This window comes from Athene noctua, chromosome 5 (assembly GCF_965140245.1).
Source record: "Athene noctua chromosome 5, bAthNoc1.hap1.1, whole genome shotgun sequence".
Lineage (NCBI taxonomy): Eukaryota > Metazoa > Chordata > Aves > Strigiformes > Strigidae > Athene > Athene noctua.
Window position 1 is genome coordinate 67,008,714 of NC_134041.1, and position 19,938 is coordinate 67,028,651.

A 19,938-nucleotide genomic window follows, 5' to 3' on the forward strand; every position below is an offset into this window, starting at 1 on the left:
TACACCAGCAGTGCGTGCTTTTGAAAACTCTGAAATGGCTCTCAAGGAGCAAGATATTTATTTGTTGGCATTGGTCTGTTGATTAGTATTGGCAAGGGGCTGGGCATCAGGAACGGGGCCGGTTTGGCTGTCCATCTCAGCGTAGTAACTGCTTTCCATCCCCCTGCTGCTCTCAGAAATGTTTGGATGTATTTTCCTGGAAGAGCAGTAACAGTTATGTGAGGGGGGAAAAGTTGCTGATTAACTCAGTGTTATGAATAAACATGTGAAACTAAAGAAAAATAGGTACTTCTGCTAAAAATATCATTACTGTAATTTAAAAATAAGTTGCTCAACTGCATTTGACACTGAAGAAATTTATACAGGCATGAATATTTTTCTTCTGCTCATATTTCGATGTCAATCAACAAACAGTGGTATCAAGTAGTGTTAGTCAGCTCAGGAGGAGATGTACCTCCTGGGAAGGGATGTCTGCATGGGAGTAAATGTACAGTAAATCTCAAATCACTGGTGAAAGATGGGGAGCAAAAGATGCAAGGGTTTGTTAAAACAACAGATGCCTCTTTGAAACGGTTTGAAGATATTACTGTATCCCAGCACTAAATGAAACCAGGTAATTCAGTTACTAATAAAAGCTGTCCTAGAAGTTGGGAAATACACGCTCCTGCCTCCAGCCAACCCTCGGGCTTAACGCCTCATCTTTGCATTCCCTTGGCATCCCTTAGCTCTTTAGCACTTCTTGGAATATCGCTGTTTCTAGGAACGTGTGTGGTAGCTCTGGGTGTGATTTAAGAGCACTGGAAGTATCTTCTGTCCGTTTATCCTCGTGTTAACCCCCGCGCTGCCGTGCCGGTCTCCGTACCCTCAGCTCCAGGCACATCATGTGACAGACGGTTCCAGAGGTGGGGCAGGCGTTCTCAGTTGGGCTTTCTTGAGTGGCTGGGGTTGTGTGAGCGAAGGCTGATGTGGCCACCTCTGCCTGTGCCCAGCGGGTCGCTCCAGCCTCCCCAGTGCTGGGCTGTGCCTGTTTCAGCGCCGCCATGAACTCACAGGGCTTCGGCAGCGGCCTCTGGGCTCCCGTTCATCACCTCGTGCTGGTCCTGGCTTGTAGCAGGAAGCCTGTGGCTGAGCGTGTGCCTGTGCTGCTGGTTTAACACGGTTATCCCTGGATAAGATCAGCCCCTTCTGACAGTTTTACTGTCCAGGCTTGCCTTGGCGCTGCGGCCAGCCAATGCTTCTCTTCAGCTGCGTGGGCTGAGCATGGAACTAATTAATTAAAGACTTAATTTTGAACCAAGCAACTGGATATTTGAAATTGTGGCTCAGAACCCATTTTGAGGTGCCTCAACAAATGTAGCAGCAGCCTCAAGGTGTAATTTCCTGGGAAGAGTTTGCCCTTTGAGCTTTTTATAAAAGTAATCTTTAGTGCATGGATAATGTGCCAAGGTCTTTAGTACTGGGTATGACCTGCATGTTTTAGGTCGCTGTGATCAATTTATTAAGTAATGCCATGCCAAAACCCAATTACTTTAATATATATTTACATATGTATGCATACATACAGAGATATATATGAGGTGCTCTTTATAAAAAGGGAAGTCAAACTGTACAAAAGAGAAACTTAATTTTTTTCTCAAAGATTTTTTTCCCCACTAACCACCTGAAACGCTCTACCTTGTTAAGAGCAATAATGACTGTTTTGCCCGAAGGACCCAGACGTACCCATCAGTTACGTTCACTGGTGCAAACGGCGACATTTCCTCGCATGGAAAATAGGCAGCAGACCCCTTTCCCCCAGTGAGCCCTCTGGGAGCAATAGATGACGGCGTGCAGAACCTTGGATGCTATTTTAGAAAAAGGCAACTTTTGCTTATCAGGGACTTTTCATAAAACTTAGTTTTGGTTCGCTAGTTCACGGTTGTGATTATGAACATCATTTCATGCATGCTTATTTCATATTTATGTGAGTCATCTATTTAAAGTAACGTAAGTGCGAGCTTAGCTCCCTCAAGTTTCCTCGGAGTTTTAGATTCCAAGCGCTAGTTTGACTCACTTTGAGTCAAAATTTTGAGACATTATTTCATGTTATTTCCAGCCAACATCAGTTTTATTAGCTCTAAATTTAGGCCATTAGTTGTGCCGGTGGGATTAGTAGCAGTTATTTGTTACAGAAATATAATTATTTCATTACTGTTGTGTTTTCATACGGAAGTTCAAGCTGGTTTCTGGATTTGGATTGTGTCCTGCCTACTACCTGTCTATAAGCTCTGTATTAGACATCAGGAATATGAAGGAAATGAAAACCTGAGTAGCCCCAACGTGCCCCCGGAGATTGGAATATTGCTTCATTTCTTCTACAACCCATACCAGTTTTAAGGCATTGTTTTCCAAAAGTGCCTTTGTGCAGTAAGTCATAAACACTTGATGTTAGGCTGCTTTTCAGAAATGTGTGCCTGTCTTAAATGCTGTCTCTTTCATGAGGAGAGGACTAGAAAGGAGCTTACCGAGGCAGAGCTCTATGTAAAACACCGCTCTTAGCATGCTTACAGTGCCTCCCCATAAAGTTTAACTTGGATTCTGAAATCTTTGTAATATTCTCTCCAGGATATAGGGGGGGGGGATGAGTTAAGCATTCTACCACATCTACTTTGAAGATGAAGCATGAAAATTTACTTTTAGCATTTGCTGCTAAGTCATCAGAGATGATCAAGGACAGAGTAGAAAATGTAGAGCCCCTTCTCTTTGGCAATAGCAGGAAACCCCCCCACCCCCCCGCCTTCTTCCTGGCTGAGTAAGAAGCTTCCCTCTCCAAGCCCCTCTGGAAGGGGTTTGCTGGAGCTGCCTGGTTTGGAGTCGGAGAGGTCCGTTCCTCCTCCTGTGCTCTGGGGGTTTCCTGCTGACCTGGAGCTCCTGGGACAGGAGGAGGAGGGGGTCCTTCCCCCGGCGGTGTGCCCGGGACCCCGCAGCGCCGGGACCCCGCTGGCCTTGCAGACCCACAGGGATCACATTGGATTTTTGTCCAGATCCCTCTGGGATTTTGGTTTTCCGCAGGGGGATAGCCTTTACTAACACAAAACCGTGAAAAACGATTGGCTTCGTGCATGTGCTAGCCCGACTGAAACTTCTCAGAAATGTTTTACCTTATTGGGAAACTTCTTTCTCCCTTTAAGCCCCTCCCAGACAGAGTACAGACTTGTCACTTGTCACACAGGTATTCTGGGAAGAAAATGTTTTAAAATAGGGATTTAAAACTCTTGGTTTTAATTCAGAGTAAGCGATTCTAAAAATTCAAATGCCATTCTAAAACGTTTTCTTTTCATTTTTGACGTCATCATGGCAGTTTTTGTATCTTGACTGATTGAGAAATAAATGATGATGGAGAAATAAATCCATCATAAAAATTCCTCAGTCAGCAAAAGGTCATCACAGTGGCTCTGTGCTTCAGGTGGCCTGTGGCCCTTTGAGATCTTACTGTAAATGTAATTTACTGATCTGCAGCAGAGTTACTGCGCTTCTGTTTAAAAAAAATAAACAGATAAAGGCAGGCAAGAACACGAAGAGAGAAGGCGCATGGCAGGGACGCAGTCGTGGTCAGCTCCAGGAGAGGCAGAAGGTCTGAGGTAAAGCGAAGCCGCCGGGGCCTGGGCGGGCAGCCGGGGCTCCATAGCAACTGCGGCTGCTCCCCCGGGGGCTGCGAGCGTTCTGCGGGGCTCAGGGCTTTTTCGAGCTGCTGCGTGGGTAAGTTGTTCCTGAGGATATATTTGTTTTCAAAATCTTTTTGGCTAGAAGCCCGTTTGCCAGTGAAGCAAGTCCTCTTCTCTCAAATGCAGTTAGGGAGAGCAGTGTACGGCTGCGAATGGCCCGAGCGCGGGGTGGCCGGGGGAGCATGGGCTGGGTTTGCCTCCTGGGCTCTGAAGTACGAGGGAGGGGAAGGAAGAGAAATTCCCCACTGGCAGTCAGGCACAAACGCTTGTGTTTTCAGAGACCCACGAGGGAACTTGTTTTCTTTTCCTTTGGTATGGCTGTACGCTAAAGAGCTGTCAAAGTGTGGGTCAAACCCAAATAATTATTTTTTTTCCTTAACCTGTGCTGTCAAGAGAAGCAGAAGGGTGAGACAGGGCAAACTTTAATCACAGAAAATATTTAGCTCAAACCGGGATATTTTATTTCCATTTTAAGGTTATTATACAAAAACAAAGCAGTGGAAATCAAGAGCCAGACTGCTTAAAAAAAAATAAATGAAGAAGAAATAAGAGATGTCCCAGCCTTTCCTCCTCGTTCTCCCCCCATTTCAGAGACTTTACCTAGTCAGTGCATGGTTGGGGTGGCCCTGGGGGTGCTCTCCCTGCGGGAGGATCCGGGCTGGTGCCTCCCAGGGCTGTGGAGGAGGGCGGGTGTGCTGGCCGGCTGCGAGCAGAGCCTTCTGCAGGGGGAGGACACCCAGGCGGGCACACAGGCTGCCCAGAGCCCCTGCGGTCTCCCTGGGGGTTTGGAGCCTTGCTATTTTCAGTGGTGGTTCTGTAGCGCTTCAGGCTAACATTGATTCCCTTTTTTAATTCAAGTATTCACCTTATGGTCTCCTGCATGCCATGACAATTGTATTCTTCTGTTTCTTACTCATTTACCCATTTGATCAATTCTAAAACTCTCAGCTATACCTTTTATTTCTCATTTTACGCTGGTGACTGCATCCGCTCCGGGCCAGTGTTGTATCCGCACGGTTGTTTCTCTCAGTGGGTGTTGGTGATACACCGTAGGTTCACCGGGGCTGCGGGCGGGCGTTGCACTCCCTGGGTGACGCTGCCCGCGCCGTTGCCTGCCCCCTCCCCGCCGACAGGCACCTGTTGGTTTTCCTCATTTTCTCCGAGTACGAGACTGGCGGCGGTGCAGCTGTACGTGGCTTTTGGTGTTCTCTGTGGTAGTGAGGATCCGTGCTCCTCAGCGGCCCCCTCCGCAGCACCCGTGTCACCGGGGTGTCCCCTGCGGCAGTGCTGTTTGGGTCCCGAGGGGGGTGCCAGCGGGGGGTGCCCAGCCCAGGCCAACAGCAGAAGGCTTTGGGAAATCCACAGCTCTTTGGGGGCTTGGGAAGTTTTCCTTGGTGCTGCTGTATTCCCCACATCCCTCAGCCGTGGGCTGGCCCACGGTCTGTGTGGGGTCAAGGCCCTTTGTTAGAGGACATACTTGAAGCTCTCACTGGCAAACACCTGCCAAGCTATAGCTGATCTTTAATATTTTAATGATTTGAACAGATTTATGGCTGCAGAGAGATGTAAAAGTGGTATACTTGTATTTTCTGCACCAATTTTTGGCCGCTGCTGGAGTACCCTGTGTCTCAGAAGCTGGATGGTCAGAAGTTTTGTAACCCTGAGGACCTGGTGAAATCCATTGGGATTTGCAGGGTATGACTGGGATTCACCTGCACCAGCAGTGGAAGAAAAACAAGAAAATCTGTGTATGTAAATGACATCCATCTTGCTTCTAATTAAAAAATTGAAGGGAAAGGCTTTATGTAATTAAAATACATGTTTGCTAATTTGTTACAGGCTGAACTCTCAAGCTCTTCTTGGTTAGATGCTTCTGGAAGTAAACTCTCATCTTCCATAGTAACTGGATAATTTTTCCTCTGCACAGTTACGCTTACTCATGGCTTGAGATTCCAAGGGCCGGGTCTCGGGGAGGAGGCAGGGATGGGCTGCTCTGGTAACAGTGGAAGCAGGGCTGTGGCCGTGGGCACCCCTGCCCCCCCCAGGGGCTTCCCGATCTCCCTGCTCTGAGCGTTGTCCCCAGATCCCAACAGGGACCCCAGCCTGCTGCGCCCACGCCTGAGCTGGGCTGGACCCAAAGCTTGGCTTTTTCGGTTGTGCTTGCTTTGTGAGTTATTAGTAAATAGAGTTTATAGTGGTGGTGACAATATCTTTCTTATCTTTGTTTTATAGTGAGATAGTGAAAAAAAAATTGGAAAATAACCCCAGGGAAGAAAGAAAGTGAGTTCTATATTTTCTGGTGTAAGGGGGAACTAGGATATCTTGAAGAAGGAAAATAATCTTGTAGGATCAGTACAGTGGTGCTGAGAGCATCCCAGATCCTGCCCGGGAGCTGCCAGGGGTTTGTGGTGCTGAGGGGAGCCCTGTGCATCTCATCCAGCAGCATCCTCTCGGCAGGGAGCGGGGCAGGAGAGGAGAACAAACACAAGACGATGGTGCTGGGTTTGTGTCTGGGCCCTGCTGCGCGGCTGGCCCGGGGCTGTGGGGGTGCAGCCCTGGGGACAGCTCATCCTACCTGCAAGTGTGTTGCTGAACAGCGAGCTAGGCTGCTGCGTAGGGTGCTGTGAGAGACCGGGACAGGCTTGGGATTTGAAAATGTTGATTAGCTGCTTTCCCCCCCACCCCGAGCTGTTGGAGCTCACAGTTTCTTCCCAGCGAGAGCCACAGTTTGCACAGCCAGGGCAGCACCGCCCAGGTACTGCCGCCTTCTGTAGGCTGAGCCTAACAGAGCGCGGTCTGCCTCTGCACAGCTCGCCTGAGCCCGACGCAGAGATTTCCACACGATTTCCACACGCCGTTTCTCCCTGGTTTCGGCAGTGCGGAGCAGAGGGAGGCAGCAGGGTCTGGCCCACGAGCCGGGGCTGTAGTCGGGGTGAAGAGCTTTTCCCTGCGCACCTCATCGCCCGGCCGTGTGCCAGGGCTCAGGCCAAGCCAACTGCCAGCTGCCCCGTGTCCGCGGAAGGGCCCAAGAGATGCTCTCGGCAGGCAGAGGCACGGGGCAGGTGCTGGCTCCCGGGGTGATTCCCTCCTCGGGCAGGAGGCTGCTCTTCCACCAAGCTTCAGCTGCGTCGCGGCTGCTCGCAGATGTAAGGATGTCTGCCTGGGAGCAGTACAACTCCTAGGCTTATGATAAGACGCCACCTTTTCCTTTAAATACAGTGTAGACAGAGGTTGGGAATTTTTTCTTTCTTGCTCAGCCTGATTCCCATGCAGGCTTACATTTGATTTTTCCCCAAAGAAACTGTTTCCTGTTGTCATAACGTAAGCAGATGGGGAGGGTTCAGTAGAAATATCTCAGGAGAGACCGGCAGAGAAGTGGATCCAGGAAACAGATCCTCCCCGTAATATTGGCACGGTTTGGTAAGTTCCATCTGAAAAATAAAAAGCTGCTCCCTTTGCTGAGTCACAGCCCCCTTGGAGCTGGAGCTGTGACTAGCCGGGAGACGCCGCGCTGCTGGAGTTGAAGCAAAGGTGAGGAGAGGCTGTCCGGAATCCTTCTCGGGTGCATGTCTTGTCTGAATTGGGTTTTAAACCTCATTAAAGTATACTGGAAGTTTAATTCCGGCTGCAGGAGTGTACAGCGAGGTTTCAGCCGTGCGGGGCTGGGGGTTGCCCGGCTCTCCTCGGGCCAAGGCTGCGCAGGTCACGGCAGCAGCCCCTTCCCCTGCCGAAGGCGCAGCCCAGTCCTGCGCCCCTCGAGGGACCGTCCTGAGCCCAGCGCTGCCTCCTCCCCTGCCCCTGGCACGGGCATTGGCCCCCCAGGCCGGGGGAGCCCATCCTGCGGGGTGGGGGACAGGAGGGGCCGCAGCAGGCCGAGCAGGGCTGCGGGGAAGGAGGGGCCGGCGTGGCTGGAAGCCTTTGGTCTCGGTGGAAAGGGAAGTGCTGCGTGGTCTCCTCTGGTGGGTGGGATGGTGGGTAGGCAGGTGCCTTGCTTCCTCTGCTGCCCGCGTACACCTTGCACTGAAGCAGCTGAGGATGTGCTGTCAGAGCAGCCTCTCGGTGGCCCGAGTCTATTCCGCTCTCCTCGCGTTCATGAATTTTATGACTCTCCCCGTAGCTAAGGCCTGGTACTTTTCCAGGCTTTGTGCTGTTGTTTATTTGCTGGAGTTGTAACAGCTTTATTTATACTTGCTTCTGTACCGTGGTTCAGATGCACGGTCAGAGACTGTTTGCTTTCTGAAGCTTTTTCATCTTCTCAAGTCTACAGAACTGGGTGTCAAATGCAGAGAACAGTCTATGTGGGGAGGAGGGAGATAGGATTGTTGAAGCGAAGCCAGCTGGGTTTCCTTACAGCAGAGGAGCTGCAGGTAGTCGGGGGCACAGGAGCATTCACTGATCCCTGCCAAAATGTAGCATTTGACATTTGAAAGTAATTCTGGTTTTGTTGAAATGCTGCCAGCATATGTTAAGCTGACAGAAAAATACTCTTTGGCTGTTATGTCAGATATTTACGTGGATGTTTAATTTGTGGTCACTTGTAAATTGCAGATTTGTACTTTAAGAATACGAATATTTCAAAAGCAAGTATTAAGCTCAAGAAGCTATGACTGAATGTGTGTTTTCCACGTACTTTTTAACAGGTTGTTCAAAAGCAAACAAAAAGCTCCCTGGTATCTGTAGGGCCTGAGGTTCTGCCGCGGGTGGGTGCTGAGCCCAGGTGAAGGTCCTGCCGCTGCAGGAGGCTGTGGCAGAAGCTGCCATCCCCATGGGCAGGAGCAGGAGTCACCATCCCGCGGGGCTGGCAGAGACATGCTGGGCTCCTGCATTTTGCAGAGCGAGTGTTTGGAAAAGTGCCCTTTGCTGGGCTGCGGCCCTGCGGAAACCTGCGCCTCTGCTCCTCCGCCCGTGTAACCTGCAGCTCCGCCCGGCCAGCTCTGCCCCGCCAGCTCCGCTTGTGCTCCCCGTGCAGGTCGGTGCCTGGCCCGGGCCTGCTGGGGTGCCTGTGCCGCCTCCGCCCGGGCTCTGCCTGCTCCCCTCGGCTCAGCCAGAGCTGCTGCTGCCTCTCCCCCCGGCCCCTCTCCCTCATCCCGGAGCTCTTCTTCCTCCTCTCTTGCCCAGGCAGGTCCACTGCCAGGCTCTTACCAGGACATCCGTCCTGTTCCACTGGCCTTTGCGCAAAGCAAGATGAGAATACAGAAATAATAAAGAGAACCTAAACCAGAAGGGCAAATATTCTCATTAAATGGCAGGGCCAGACACCTTGTTGTGTCAGCCTAAGGCCTGGCCTCGCCCTGCCGGATGCGGTTTGTGCAGGGAAAGTCAGGGTCTAAACGGGGGATCGGTGCCCCTGCATGGGGGGGTCACACACCTCTTTGTGCTGAGCCACAACCTTCTCCAAAAGCTTGCTGAATGCAATTTTTATTTTTTTCTGGTATATTTTCAGCTGAAATTAATTTCCTAGCCTTTTTAATTTTTTTTTTTAACAGCCCATCAGTTTTTGCAGGCGCAAGGCGGAGGGGTGCGGAGGGCCGCAGAGGGCCTGTCCTGAAGCTGCTCGCCGCTGCAGCAGCTGAGAACGGTGCCTTGGGAAGGGCTGGGGGGATGGACCTGCCCGGCCTGACAGCCTTTGTGTCACAGGGGTGCGCTCCCCGCCCCGTGCTGGGGGGCGGCTGCGTTCAGAATTACAGCATTGCTTGTTTTATTGCACTTGCTGAGGCGGGGATTTTGTCACTGACTTCAGTAGGGACAGGATTCTAGTTTTAATTATGCTGCAGTAGCAAACAGTTATCAAGGAAAAAATACTTGTCTTGGACACAGCGTACATGTTCTTTATGGCCATGTAAATATTTTAATTCTTTCCTAATTATAGCCTGGTTTGGGGCAATGTTGAGGTAAACTTTTGCACCTGATGCTGTGCACATGGTGTTCCTTTCTCTCAGCCTGCCAAAACAAAATGGGCTTAAAATACATGTAAAGTATGTTCATCTTCACATTCTCCCCCCGTCATGGAGCTCCATGGCCCAGAGTGAAACGTGCATCCAGCCTATACTTGGGTCGAACAGTTGAGATTTTACTACAGACATTTTTAAATGCAACACTGAGTGTTGACCCAAATCTGGACAGGGAACTGATCAACCCGACCGAGCTGGGATGCTCCTGTGTGCTGGACAACACAAAGACACCGTAACGTGATGTTTTGTCTGTTGGGTGATTTAATTGAGTCCAAGTTTAAAACCAGATGTAGAGACATGTTAGCTCTGTCACGTGCACTGGATGAGAGCTGGGGTTAAGGTGAGGCATTACCAGGAACGAGGACAGTCTCACCGTCCACCTCCTTGCACCATGGTTAGACTGTGAGGCTCCACAGTTCTATTTATAGGTGTGATAACGCAGAATATTACCCTGCACAGGCTCCACGGACTGCGAGGCAGCTGGGCTCGGGGGCCGCCGTCCATCCCCGCACAGCGGGGCTGAACAGGGGGTGGGTGGCCGTGCCCCGTCCCTCGTGGCTGGAAGGAGAATGAGGAGCGAGATGTCATCCTGACTGAAACGGCCGGGCAGCCGGCAGCTGAAGCACCTTGGTGGGCTTTGCGCGCAGAGTTCATTTCTGGAGAGCTCTTGGCTGTGTAGGGAGAATGCTTTAAAGAGTGAAGCAATGTGGAAGTTTAATTATATGTCCAGAACTGTGTAGAAATGGTAACTAACTACGAGAAATGACACTGGGTTTTACTAATTATATGTGGCTGAAAATAAAGTGAGACTGCAGTCATTTTTACTATAGGCCTCTTAAAAAAACCCACCACCACACCCTGCGCGCTACAAAGACAGGCTGTATAAATCCAATTATAATTCTTCTATTTCTTTTAGCATCCTTCCACAGACAGAGTATGTAAAAGCCGGAACGGATTGGGGAAGCAAGGATCTAAAGCTGTGCCTTTCCAGGCTGGCGGAGGGGCTACACCTGCATACCAAGAGTGGTCTGGGCTGTGTGCTGCTTTACTGTTCCCAGCAGGTCGCCTCGGGGAGTTTGTGGTGCGGGATGTTTTCTGATCAGCGTAGCAGAGGCCCCGCTGCTGCCCGGGGACGCTCTGGTTCTCTGGTTGTAAGGGGTTTGTGCAATGTGTACTCAAAGCGAGGGTTTCAGAGCAACGTGGCTCTGCTCTAGGCAACACTCGGGAGGCATTTGCAGCAAAACCTGTTGCGCTGCCGCTTTAGTTACTGAAGCTCAACCCAAGGAGACTGCTAGTCGAGGTGCTGTTGTACCTTGGATAAACCACTGGGGCTGGATGCGGCCGGTCCTGCCGCTGCGCCAGGAGCGTGGGACTCGGAGCAGCAGCGTTTTTCTCCCCTGTTGAATTTGGCTTGTGGTGGTTTGACCCCAGGAGCCCTGGAATGGCACAGAGCTGCTGCCGGGGTTTGTGGTGGGTGATAGAAAATGGAAGGTCCAGCTTTCCACTGGGAAAACCGTGTGTAGCTGCCTCCTGCCAGTGCCCCCTAGGATGGCTGTGGCTTCTTGCATTAGAGTGAAAAAGTAAATGAAACGTCCTTTTCGCCTACATAATGTCAGTCATTTTGTGATGGCCTGTTACATGTCTCTTAAAAAAATCCACAGATCCTGATTCTTTTATTACCTGGTTGTACCTATTATGTTTCCTTTAGATGAATATGAGTGTAATAATTAGGACCTACTGTTTATCTTTCTGCAACATTGCAATGCTTTTCATCTTATTTCCCATCTCCTGCTATTACAGTCTAATATCTTATTTACCTAGCTGCGTACGCAACAGATGTCCTCAGTGATGATTTGATCTTTCCTTCTAAATCTCTGTGTGCAGGATATGTCAAATTGTATTTTTAAATATAGATTATCTTGTGCTTTCCCATATCAAATTTCGTGTTGCTTAGTTACCTAATTTTCTAGTTTGAGGTTATTGTTTTATTTTTTCTTCCTTTCTTGCTTTATATTCCTATCTCATCCTGACTGACCTAAATAATCCTCTACTATCAGCAGACTTTGATATCCTACTCTTTACTGGTTTTTTTACAGGTCACCAGCAGAATATCAAACAGTGCCAGCCCTAGCTCTGGTCCCTGAAGCTCACAGCTGTGAACCTCCCCCTTCTAGTAGTAATTCCTCCTTTGCCTCTGTCCCCCATCCGTGACTAGTTTATTACACATCACGTTCCTGAATCTTCTGAAGCAGTTAATTACATAAGCATCCAGCCCTTAAATGTACGCTGTGAAACTGAGATTCAGATTTACATTCTCCCATCCTTTGCACGTTTACATGCAGGGTGTCACTGAGGTCATGTCTGCTAGCCCAAACACAGCTCACGTTTTGGGTTGTGAAACTCTTTTGTGTGTCTGCTTGGGCATGGACTTCTCTTGGTTTTAATGACCTATGTGTCTTTGCACAGTTCTTACATGTTTTTGGTCCAGATTTTAACAAACTCGGGTTGCCCTGGAGCGGAGCGGCCGCAGCTGTTGCTGTAGGTTCTGTTGGGTGTCTCCAGCTCACGGACCGTTGCAGACACGTGGTTCCACCCTCTGCCGCTGCTGGAGAACTTGCCCGGCTGCGCTGCCGGCGGTTGGTAGGGACACAGGCCCCTCGGGCAGCATTTTCTGTGCCCTCGGACACCCCGACTGGCTCCTTGCAGGCAGAATCCCCTGCCTCCGCTGTTGAGAGCAGTGATCAGCTGGAAGGTCAGAAGCCAGATGGACGCATCCTCTTAGCTAAAGGTCAGTGTAGTGCAACCCATGCGAGAGCAACTTTCTCTGGAGGAGTAGGTGCAGAGGCTAAATGCTTGGAAAATCCTGCATCCAAATCCCAGCTTACCCAGACACTAAACAAACAGCCATGAAAGAGCTCCTCTGTGGCTGTTCCCGCCTGTAAATGGAGGTGTTTGTGAGAATGTTTTCCCAGTTGTTTCACACAGTGCTTGCCACAGTGAAGAGGAAGGCTAGCACTTATCCTGATCCTCTGAACAAGAGGGAGATGTCTGCCCGGGAGGAGGCTCTCCCAAGCTAAGGCACCAGCGGGTGCTGTGGCCAGAAGGTGCCACTTGTGAATGAGTGATTGCCCATGGAAGCCAGCAAGTCAATTTTAGTGATGCAATAGAGAGCATGAGCAGAAGCAGCTACTGGGGTTCCCCTTTTTCCTTTTTTTCCCTGCCACAATAGAGAGAGACTTTTCCATATGCTTTACATTTTTAAAAAAATCCAACTATATTTATATTCAACGTAATGCTTATTACATTTAGTGTAGCATTACAGGGACCAATTTGTGATGCTTGTTACTGACATTATATCTTGAGTATGATACGGTATACAAACTGTGGTTTTCCATAGAAGTCAGCCTGTCTTCTGGTTGTTAGTCTTGGTTAAAAAAGATTGTAGAGGTCTTGTGTCAAAAATAAGTTTTTCCCACAGGAATGGATCCTTTGACTTCAAATGTTAAAGTCAGGTTGAAACAACCCTTACACTTTTATCCCCCTTTAAAAGCCTGAAATATTTAAGAAGGGGTCTGGTTTTGCCGTGCTGAAAGGAAGTCTTAACCCCCCCTGCTGATCTCTTCTGTGAAACTACAGAGAAATGGGTATCTGCCTGCCAAGCAGATTGGGTTGGTGCAGCATCTCAAATCAAATCAGCTTTAAAAAATCAGATTATAGCTTCAAAATTCTCAGCCGGGTCCATCTGGTTAGTGCACAGGCACCTGCTAGCAGCAGTCACCTTGACAAGGGCAGGAGCAGTGCAGGGCCGCTCAGCCCGGCTCGCGCGGGAGGGTTCGTGGTTTGTCTCCTGGCTCCCGGCGTTTCTCCCTCCTCAGGCCGTGCTTTCAGCACTCCCCTTCCTACCTGTTGCTCTGCCTCTCCAGTGAGAAACACGAGCTTTGTCGCTGCAAGGGATTTCAGTATTTCTGTTTCGTTGTTGGGGAGGGCATTTTGCCCTTGGGATTTTATTCAGTCATTTGCTATGGGCTGGGTTGGGGGGTTTTTGCTTGTTTTGTTTTCAAAATGTTTTTAAAGGTGGACATTTTCGTTACAGTTGGCAATACCTACTTAGCCAGAGGAAACTGGAGTACTTGTCCCTTTCTATGTAAATACTGGGTGGTTTGATATTTGTCGTGGATTGTAGGATCTGTTGGCTCTCGCCTTAGAGTTCGCTCCGTAGCACAAGTGTCAGTGGGGTCCTTCTCTGCGCACCCCGTGCCTGGGTCAGACTCTGGCTTACAGGAGCGTGTCTGACCTGCTCTCCAAACTGACAGTTTATTTGCCAAAATCTGGTTAATCAGAATGGGCCCTGGGCGTGCCAACAGCAAATACAAAAACTGTTATCAAAGGGAGGTTAACTTACTTGGATTTGGGGAAACCGTGGCTAAATATGAATTTGCTTTCACATGTAAAATTCTGTCAAGGTGGCAATAGTTTTCATGGTCATCTGGAAAAAAACTCATTTTGTGTCATAGTGGTTGGCTGCTATGATTAAAACTTCATATGGTGTTTTTCTTCAAAGCACTCAACCAGCTCTGCTATCCTCAATCTCCTTGACTACTTTCCTGGTTTTCCCTCACGTTTCAGGTGCCCTGGAGATGGGCGGGTGGGGGAGGCCCCTCTGGCTGGTGTCGGCTCAGGGGTCACCCCCTGCCCCATGACCCTGGGGGACATTCCCAGGAGAAGAGCAGCAGCCTCGGAGTGCCTGCCTCCGGTGAATCATCCCATTTCCAGCTCGGAGGATAAATAACAACTTTTTATTTCCTAGCATTTATCCTGACGCAGCTGTCTGTCCTTCTTGCCCTCTCGGTGGCCCAAGGCGGCCGGCGGAGGGAGGAGCAGGGAGCCTTCCCCCAGCCTCGGGGCCAGCCGCCTGGGGGAGGTGGCGTTTAGGCACTTGTTCTTGAGTTCCGAGTGTGTCAGTGCCCGGATCCTCACCGCGGGTGGCAGGTTCCTGCTGGCTGCAGTGCAGGTGGCTCCGGTGCCTCCTCCGTCACCCGGGGAGCCGGTGGCGAGAGCCTGGTGGCCGCGGGGAGCCATCCGAGGGGATGCGGCTCCTCCCGCCTCGCTCTTCGCCAGCGTCCGCACTCCCTGCAGAGATCGCTTCTCTCTAGAGGTGTATTGGAGCGCTTCTCCGAACTTGGATAACAATACTCTTTCTTTTTTTTTTTTTTCAAATCCTTTTCTGTTTGCTAAGTATTTTCATATTTTTCTCTTAGCATGTATTTTGTTCAGTGCACAGCTGGAAATGTGCGCTATCAATGAGCTGGGTGTTTTGACTTCTTGTTTCTTCATAATGTTTATTAGCCGTGAAAAGACACTGCTCATGTGCTGATTATTGGGTGAATCGTGAAATCTGTGAAAACTTACAAAATTATTAGATATGCAGCGGTTCATATTAAACAGCGGTCTGGTGTCCCTGAGGGTACTAATGCTAAGCTCAGCAGCTTTTCTGATGTTTAAAAAAAAAAAAAGATTTGCGTTACTTTGTAGCCAAATGTATAAGCTGAATAGAGCGGTTCTGATCTCCTGAGCAAGATTTACAAATAAGTGAAGGTTTGGTTTGTTTGCTTTTCTTAGTATCTCCCTTAGTAACTTTTAAGAGAGAGCTTGCCCGGAGCGCAGGGGTGAGAGGCGGGGGGCTGTGGAGGGAAGCCTCCTCTGGCCAGGCTGCTGCCCTAGAGCTGGGGGCTCTGGGGGTGTTTCTAGCTGTCCACAGCCCTCTTCCTGACTTCAGGGGTGATTCCTGGCCCATCCCATGCCCAAGATTATTTTGAGTGGGTGCCAAGCTATTGGTACAGCTTCACAGTTGGTAAATCTGCCTGCTGGAGCTGCCCCAGGGCAGTGGGAAGCCCCAGTCCTACAGAGCAGTGATGACCTGCTGTGCTGAAGTTAGTGCTCCTCCAGCTTAGAGCTGCTGTTCTGACTTGTGAAAACCTTGGCTTTTTAACTGAAACTGACAGAGGTGACATTCTTGTTTTGTCTTTTGTATCTGTGAATAGCTTAGACCTCTTACGTGTGGGTCTCTGCAGCTCTTTCCGTTACAAAGACAGAATCTTAGACTCTTGTCTCCCAGATTATGAGAGGTTGCACGACTACATGGATGAGCACCAATAATTAAAAAGCACTGCTCTCACTGAATCCTGCAGAGCTTGGGTATACTGAATTGCCAGCTGCATTCGGGAAGGAATATAAGGCTGAGTTAATAACCCCCAGAACACATTTCCAGAACTGTTTTTTGTTTTCCTTCCACATGCTGTGATGTTACCGTGTGATAGAAACCCCTGTACCTAAAATAATTCCAGCTAGTTGTGTTGCTGTAAATCCATATAAATGACTGCCATGTTCATTACGGTTTTCCCACCCCGGCTCCAGTTCTCACACCCAGTATTCTTTTAGTGCTGCCCACTTCCAGTGTTCAGAAGCCCCACAGTGTGGTACTGAGCACGGAGTCTCAAGTGATGGTAATGTGCCATTTGAACAGCCTCCCTTTCCTGAACTCCACTGCCATCTCTAAATTGTGTATCTCTCTTGGCTTTATCTTCTCTAGCAACGTTCTTGCCAGAAGCTGCCCAGCGTGAGGAGCGGCACGTTGTCCCTTCGGTTACAAGAACGCAAACGATCTCCCTTTCACCAGAATTTACCTAAAGCTCTCTTGGTCTTTCCCAGGGACCTCCTTCCCGTCTGAGATCATGCTGGAGGGCTCACGCTTGATTCCATGAGACTTTGGACCTCCATCCCCCACCAGGACTGCCCTCCACAAGCAGATGTTCGTGGGAGAGGAATGGTGTGAATCCCCAGCGCTGTCGCCTGCGGTGGGTACCGCGGCCCGGCCCCCTAAAGCACCGCCACAGTCAGTCCCCAACCAGTCTGTGTGATCATGGTTTTGCTTTCCTTTCCAAATCAGTTTATGGGCTAATGGACATGCTCGCTAGTAAATAAATGGGCAGAGATGGGCTGAAATTAGGGAGGGGAGTCTCAGCAATTGTCAAGAAAAAGTTATTTAAACTAGGATATTTAGTAATGAAAAATCAGATTTGAAATAATCTGATCCTTGGTTTTTTTCAGGCTGAAGGATCAGCTTTTTGTTAGCTTGCTGGGAATCTAACAACTTGCAACGGTTTTCATTTGGGACAGTAATCAACTTTCCATTCAAATTCTTGTCTGTTGCTGTGTGTAGATGTAGTAGATGTGTGCCCAGTTCCAAACTGAGAAATGAAACAAACTGTCAAATAGAAATATCTTTTTTGGCTAACCGTGGTCAGCCTAAAGGAAGGTTCCTCCTCCAGTGAGTGTCCTTCCATGCTGCCTAGTTCCTCAAAGCTGAGTCTGATGAGGATGAGTCATTCTGGAAATTAGTCTTAATTCTGAAATCTAAAACGCAGTGTTTTTGTTGTCACAGTGGAGTCTGTTATTTTCAAGCTAATTTATAAATTAAATAAATCCAAGAGCTGAAAATCTTTTATAACAGTGTTGCAGTTAAATACTGCCTTTTCCACTCTCAAATCCAGCTGTGTTGCATGTTCATGCAGAAGAGGGTTGGAGAGGTAGCATTAAATAGTTATTTAGGGATGCTAATAACATGCTTAAAATGTTTCCATCAAGTGCTTCTGGATCATACGATGCCATCTGTGTTACAACTGATTGTAGTTAATTATACAGGCATGAATTCCTTGGGAAAATGGATGGCATTACTCAAACAGTTTGTTTGTGATCAAGATAATGGAATGACACAATATTAAACTGGCGGAATTAAGTCTGAAGTGCCTTCCTCACTAATAATCCTCCACAAATCAGTAGAATTGCTCCAGTTTAACTGAGAATTTGTATAGGTGTACTACTGCAATATTATTGCAAAAACTCCAATGGATTAAGATACTTAATTAGTCCACAACTTAGGTGTGGAGTATCTGAGAAAAAAAGAAAAATTAGCTTCCTACAGAATAGCCACTATTTCTAATTAATTATTTCACTTCCTGAGATTTAGCCCCAAGAAATATAAAAGTTAAACAGGTGTCGTGCCTTAAAATGTACATGTTGAGATTTGGCAGCAATTGTCTTCCAGTGCTGCAACTGGATTAATCTCTTCTGTTTTACTATAGACCATTAACTATTCACATCACTGACACCCAGCTGTGATTTGCATTTAAAAAACCCAACAAACTGTAAAACTTACGATGGCAGCTCAGTGGATGGCGTTTAGATGTGCCCGTGTGTGCTGCAAACAGGTCACTGTGCACACACACACGGTACCTCTGCATATAGAACCTGTGTACACTACATATCTGCAGGATTTTGCTTGGGTTTTGTAAACATGGTCCACCCATCAATGAGTTAAAGCTAACTACTGTTGAAGGATTAATCTTTGAGGAAAAATTCAGGTCAGTCAGGATTTGACATGTGTCTGTTAAAGCTGTTGTTGGAATTGATCTAATCCCAAGCAAACTTTGGCTAGACTTCCATCTGCAGAGACTCATTACTGCATGGGGGGCGTTGGGGGGAGGGCGTGCTCATTATTTCTAATTTAAATCAGATATTATTTCACCAAAGATAAGTTTCAGAACTTATTTCCCACCGGGAAATGTTGGTTGGTTGTTTTTTTCCCTTATGGAAACCGTGATTTGCTCTAAACCAGCCAACTGCTGGGAAGGGAGTATGTAACTCTGCAATATGGGTCGCCCGTGAGGGATTTGCTGGCATATGGCAGTGCCTGGTAGTTGTGTTTAGAGTGGAAATCTTCAAGACAAGACAGTGTTTCCCGGTGAGCACTGCCCGGATTATAGCAGAGCCCCCCACACGTGTGCCCCACATCCGCGCCCTGCGCACCCAGGCTGTGCTGCCGCCGTCTCCTCCTGGTTCTGAGGAGGAGTTTTGTTCTGAACCTGAAACTTTCTCCGGAAAAGCATGGTCGAGACAGGTCTGCTCCTTTGGAAGTCTGGGTTGAGTTACCCATGTTTGACTGTATTAGAAAAAAAAAAAAAAAGTGTTTTATCAAACTAAACAGCACTGAGAAATAAATCCTCGTGGGCTGTATATGGGAGCTGTGCAACATCACCATATGTACATGACAATACATGTCTTGGCAATTATTTCTTGATCTCCATGCTTCCAAGACTTGCAACCTGCTTACTGTATTTTTCCATGTAATTTCCAACAGATTTTCTTTTCATATTGCAGCTGAATGAATAATATACTGTTTGTGACAAGTGTTTGTACAGAAGAAAACCCCGAAACACAAAACCAGCACATGATGCGGTCACATTGGCAGAGCACTTTGGCTTGGCATGAAATACCTTTTCAGAACAAAACTCATTTTCTTGCATTCAGACCTGTAGACTGTCAAAATCCTAAATGAAAAATCGAGATTGCTCAAGAAGAGCTGCCCCATATGAGGAAGTGGGAACTCAGCCATAGACAATATTACATTTTCTTTCTATTATAATATTTTGAGATGCACCAGAGACTCAGACAGGTTTGTCTAAACTAATTAATTATAACAATTTGTCAAAAATAGAAAACAGTGTTGACAAGGCTGTATCATACATTTGACATTTTCAGGTTTTGTAAGAATAGTGTTGTTTTTAAGCCACATTTTGCTGAAAATATTAGTACTCTGGGTAGGGATTTTTTCATTTACTTTTAAGTGCACTGATTTCAGAAACTGCTATCTAGAAAACACATTTTGCAATTAGCCTTGATGTCTGAATGGCAAGTCAGGAGGCAAAAAGAATGATAAACCTTGCTAAAGGCAGCTTATGATGCATTATTAATGCTGTTTTCAATATCAAATGTGCCAGGATCATATGCGTAATATATTCTCTCAGAATCAAAAACATGAAGACCCTTCTGGGCTGTTAAGGTGATGTGTCTTACAGGTGTCCCTCTCTACAGAACTCATTGCAGAAAAAAAGAGGTAAAAATAGAAAGGGGAGGTGAGTGGTTTTGTAGGAAAAGGCTCCTGTGCCCGGCAGCGGCGGTGGGGTCCCTCTAGCTGGGCCCTTGGCGGGCGGGACGGGACCTGTGAGGGGCTGGGCTGGGCCCTGGGGGTTACCTGCCCCCTGCCAGCTGGTGGCAGCGGAGCCCCGAGCAGCCCCGCCAGCGCGGGAAGCCCTCCTTTGCCACGCTCGCTGTCGGCACCGGGGTGTTGGCTTGGGAACGTTGTTTTGTGGAAAGTTTTTCTCCCAGCGTTTGGGAGAAATGCTCTTTTAAGAGTGGCGTTGGCCTGCCAGTCCCCAGCTGGCTCT

At 48.4% G+C, this 19,938-nt stretch overlaps 1 protein-coding gene across 28 annotated transcripts in view; it reads left to right on the forward strand.

The window, feature by feature from the left end:
* Positions 1-19,938, forward strand: part of JAKMIP3 (Janus kinase and microtubule interacting protein 3) — a 92,868-nt gene that overhangs the window by 14,123 nt on the left and 58,807 nt on the right. For 27 of the 28 annotated variants that reach the window (XM_074907987.1, XM_074907991.1, XM_074907986.1 and 24 more), the window contains one exon: positions 16,364-16,509. The gene's annotated coding sequence lies outside the window, so the exon portion shown is untranslated. Of the gene's footprint in view, positions 1-7,173; positions 7,236-16,363; positions 16,510-19,938 lie in introns of those variants that run through there. The other variant, XM_074907989.1, reaches the window with a different exon arrangement.